The sequence below is a fragment of the Saccopteryx bilineata genome, chromosome 5, assembly GCF_036850765.1.
Source record: "Saccopteryx bilineata isolate mSacBil1 chromosome 5, mSacBil1_pri_phased_curated, whole genome shotgun sequence".
NCBI classification, from domain to species: Eukaryota; Metazoa; Chordata; class Mammalia; order Chiroptera; family Emballonuridae; genus Saccopteryx; species Saccopteryx bilineata.
The window spans coordinates 152128483-152133586 of NC_089494.1; the positions used below are offsets into that span (position 1 = coordinate 152128483).

The window sequence follows — 5104 nt, forward strand, 5'->3', positions numbered from 1 at the left end:
TCACCTTCTATTTGGTTTTCTTTGTGTTCCTTACTCCCAGATTCAAAGTATTTTTATGAGCAATTTTAAAACTACGAATACTTTCATAGTTACAAAACAGATTTCATTGCTTAGAAATACCTAAGTCATGAATCTTCATGATTAAACTTATAGGAATTTTGTAAGACGGCAAAGTTTGAAATAAATTCTTGTTAATGAAGTATTTTTATGTAGTTTGGGCAACCATTACCATCACAGGATTTAAAAAAATCATTAATTATAAAAATATTTTTAGAATAGTGAATACTCAACAATTATTCTCTATTGAAGCCCAGGAGAAAACTGATTAACTGTCTTCTAACTCAATAATGTTCTAGAGGTAGTAATTCATTGCGACATCTCTGATAGCTATCTTAGAAATCAAAGGCATTCTGGCTCATTCTTTTTATTTTTGAAATGGAAAACTCTGGTCCTGTTGAAGTGATTAGATCAAAATTGCATATATAATAGCTGAAAAAAGCAAGAATCTAAGTTGTTTTTTTGTTTTGTTTTGTTGTTTTTTTTTGTTTTTGTTTTTTTTAGGACTTCAGCATGTATTTCTCGCAGGGATGGGGGGAGCACTGTGCAACCCCACCGGAGGTCTGACCTCCCAGAGAACCACAGTGTGACCTTAGGTGTGCTCCAAAAATATGGAACGCTTCACGAATTTGCGTGTCATCCTTGCGCAGGGGCCATGCTAATCTTCTCTGTATCGTTCCAATTTTAGTATGTGTGCTACCGAAGCGAGCACAAAGTTGTTGTTTTTTTAACCAAATCTACAATGCAAGTAGATTTTCAAGTCTGATGATACTGTGTCCTTTGTTTTTTTAAGTATTAAAATAACTAAAAAAACCCTATGGGAACTAATGCCACCACATAGAAACAATAATGTATGTTTCATATTTATTATAAAATATATATACTGCCTTTTTCAGCATTTGACAAGAAATATCTTTGTACTGATGCTGCCACACACACACACACACACACACACACACACACACGCACGCACTTCAGCAGAGGTTCACATGATTTCTTTCACCAAAGGTTGTAATAGCCTTCTTGTAACTGTATTTAAGCTCATCATAGTACCCTTCCTGCTTTTTGCTCTGTTAGCTTCTAATCAATCCTTTCCCCATAGTACTTCCCATTTAATCTTTACAGAATAAAAAATTTATGATGTTTTTTCTCCAATCAAAATTCTTCAAGTTCCTCACACATGGCATATACAATTCTTGCTGATAAGTCCATTACCATGCTGTTGAACCAAATTTGGTTCCACTCTCTCTTCAATTTTTTTAAAAGAGATTTTTATTTTGGAATAATTTTAGACTTACACAAAAGTTGCAATGATAGTACAAAAAGCACTCGTAGACCCTCACCCAGTTTTCTCTAAGGTAAATATCTTACCTTAACAAGGCAGTTAAAAACCTAAGAAACCAACACTGATGCATGACTATGAACTAAATTCCAGATTTTATTCAGATTGTACTAGTTTTTAACTAATGTCATTTTTCCATTCTAGGACTCAACCCAGGCTACTATATTGGATTTTTTCATCATGAGCCTTTAGTCACTTCTGACTTGAGTACTATTCAGGTATGTATAGAATGCTCCTTGACTTGGGTTTATCTGTAGTTTCCGTCATGGTTAGATTGGGGTTATAGGTTTGGGGAGGAACAACAGAGATGAAGTGTTCCTCTCATCACATCATATCTGGGGGTTCATGATATCAACATGGTTTTGTTAACCTTTGTGACTTAGTCAAGATAGTGTTAGCCAGGCTTCTCCACCATAAAGTTACTGCTTCTCTCTATCCATACTCTATCTTTGGAAGTTGGGGAGTATACTTGTCCATATAGGGTGGTTCCTTTTCTGGTCTATGGAATTCTGAATGTAGGAGACCTACATTACTATCTCATGACCCAGGGCTTGATAGAACAGTAATATATTGTCTCTGGGAAGAGTAAGAAGAAAGCCTCACCCCATCACAGCATTATGTAGTCCTCAGAGAGTGAACAAAAGAGCCTCAGTTTTTTCCTATGGCTCTGCCTGGGAGTCCACAAGAAGAGATAGACATTTGATGTATGGCTGCTTATTGACTGCTCAGCCAAATAATGGGAAACCCAACCTGGAACAGATTAGGAATATTTGCTGCAAGCAGAGAAAAAGGGAGTTCATGCTGTTTCTCTGAAAAGGGGTTTCTCAGAAATGGAGATACAGAGTGAGGTTGAATAAACCTCCCCCCAAAATTTACAGACAGCACACATCACCTACATGAAAAGAGTTCCTGCAGCAAAAGCCATCAGCACCAGATGGAACCAGCCAGGCTAGCAAAGTCAACTACATGAGGGGGCCTCCATATCCCCAACTGTCTGGCAGATAACCCAGCGAAAGTTCTGTGAGCACCAATTCAAGCCAAGCTCAGGGAAGAGAAGACCTGGAGTCTAACCTGATTATTGCACAGAAGTTTTAAAAATGACAGGACTCTAGGGTAAGGCATCAGCAAAATAATTACACTTGCAGATTTCCCCACCAACCTGTTTATTCCTTGGAGTTAGAAACTATAGTGTTTATTTTCTATCAGCCTCTTTTAAGACTTTTCAACCTGAAGGTAAAGAACTGCTTCTTCCTCTTCCAGAAGGTTTAAAAATGAATTAAGGTTCCTTTGTTTTTTGTTGTTGTTGTTGTTGTTATTTGTATTATTTTCCATTTAGACTGTTACAATGACTGAAGACTGCTCAAGGCATTTAGTTGGTGGAGACCAATAATTCTAAATAGCCTGCAAAATCATGCTGCAGAATGAATGAGTAAATGAATGATTTTATCTATTGTTTATATAATAATTGCTAACAATTTTTTTAATGGAAAATATGGTTTTCAGAGCAAATGAATAGGATTTTAAAATCTTAAAAATTCAAACATTAATAAGAAAATAAAGCCATACTTTGCATAGAACAAAGAAGTTATCTACCATTTTCTATAGTTTCACTTTAATGTAAATTTTATTGATTTGCTTACTAAAAAGCATTATATTTTTAAGCAACTAAAATTACAGATTTCCTTCTCTAAGTGTACCTCCTGAAGAATCTCCCCATAGTATAGCTAATACACACACTGTCCTAAAATTAGAATTGCTACCCAATGTGCCCCTTTCTCTTCTCTAACCTATTTCTTGTTATCACTTTCCCCTCTCACCCCTCCCCATCTTCCATCATCCAAAATCTAACACTACTGTGTGGTTACTATTAAGAAGTATGGATCCAAATAGAATGTGGTTCTGTGTTTTATTTTTGTTACCCAGTGTACTCAGCTTATTTCATCTGCATGCCTGCAAGAGCCTCTGAGAATGCTGTATTTTGTAAATGTACTTAAGAAATGATGTGGTTGCCTTACCCTAAAATGATAGGAAGGAGTCAGAAGCTGAACATGCCAACATTTCTTAACAAAATCACTGTGATCTTCTATTAAGTGTTAATGCCTTGGTCTTTTTTTTCTGTGAAAATTGTGCATGTATGTGATTCCAGCTTTCTTTACAAGAGGAGCCATAACCCCCATAGGGCTTCCATCTGTCTGCTTGGAGCAGGTGGTGTAACAGTTCACTGTGGTTATAGCTCATTAGAAGATGTGCTGACATTGATTTCAGGTCTGCATATTCAATTATTTTCTTCAATCTTATTTACCTATGCATTGAGGGAATCTGTGATATAATAAAAGAAATGGACATTTTTCTATGCTTAAAATATGCTGTTACATAAATGTAAACTACCTATATCCAGGGATATCAGAAGGTATGACTTCTAAAGCATTGCTTAAATAAAGAACAGTCTATTTGAAATATTTCTATAATAAAAAATAGTCAATAGACTTTTTACCTAACCAGGAGCTACCACCTCCAACCCCAAATAAGTACGTATTTGGAAATCCTTCATTTTTTCTTTTTTTTTCTTTCTTTCCTTCCTTCCTTCCTTCCTTCCTTCCTTCCTTCCTTCCTTCCTTCCTTCCTTCCTTCCTTCCTTCCTTAATTCCTTATTTCTTTATTTCCTCTTTCTTTTCCCCTCTTCTCTTCTCCTCTCTTCCCTTCTCTAGCTATTTCCTTCTGCTAGAACCTAAAAGTCTATATTCTTAGTCAAATCTGATTCAAAACATGACTAGAAATAACCTGACTACTGGCATATTGTGACATTATAATTCCTAAAAGTTCCAGCTGGAATTTCAGAGGGGAAAAAAAAGAAGAAGCTTTGGGTGCTGGCACTTCCCCAGAAATGTCATGAGTTTCAGTGCTGAAGTAGAGAAATGAATGGAGACCCACCACCACCAAAACAATAACAATAAACAACTATTGAAATATTTTGATATCTAGGGTTCAGTTTTTTATTTTTTCAGTTGCAGCAGGAGAGCAGTCTCAATATCACAGACTACATAGAGATAAATATTGATTTGGAGAAGGGTGGAAACTTTATTATTTCATGGTTGAAAAACCAGCAACAATGGGAATATTTTGCATTAACCTAAAGCCTTTAATTCTCTGCCCATGTCTACCAGATGCCCCTCACCAGTGAATTGGCATTGCCACTTGGAATAGGCAGTGTGCAAATAGGGCTCCTCAGACACATTTTCTCCTCCACAGACCATCGCATCAGAGGAAGGAAGCCCAGTGGTAGTCTAGTTCACAGCTTGGAAAGCTCTTATCAGAGTCTCATGACCACTGGCTATTCTCCATGACCCTGACAAGTTCATATCTGGAATATTTTAAGAACCTAAGTTTTTAATGCTCTGTCCTCACTGTTCAAAATTACATTTTCACTTGGTGTATCACAAGCCCTAATTTCTTTTCTTTTTGAATGAGAAGGGAGAAGGAAGAGAGACAGATTCTGGCATGTGCCCCAACTGGATCCACACAGCAAGCCCCCTAGCGGGACCATGCTCTGCTTATCTGGGGCCACCACTCCGCTGCTTGACAACTGAGCCATTTTAGTGACTGAGGTGAGGCCATTGAGCTATTCTCAGTGCCAGGAGCCAACTTGCTCCAACTGAACCATGGCTGGGAGAAAGAAAGAGAGAGAGAGAGAGAGAGAGAGAAGGA

At 37.2% G+C, this 5104-nt stretch overlaps 1 non-coding gene across 1 annotated transcript; it reads right to left on the reverse strand.

Annotated features, from left to right (window-relative positions):
- Positions 1-662: 662 nt before the first annotated feature.
- Positions 663-769, reverse strand: LOC136307069 (U6 spliceosomal RNA). Its single transcript, XR_010725761.1, has one exon. It is a non-coding gene; the product is annotated as a U6 spliceosomal RNA (small nuclear RNA).
- Positions 770-5104: the final 4335 nt, after the last annotated feature.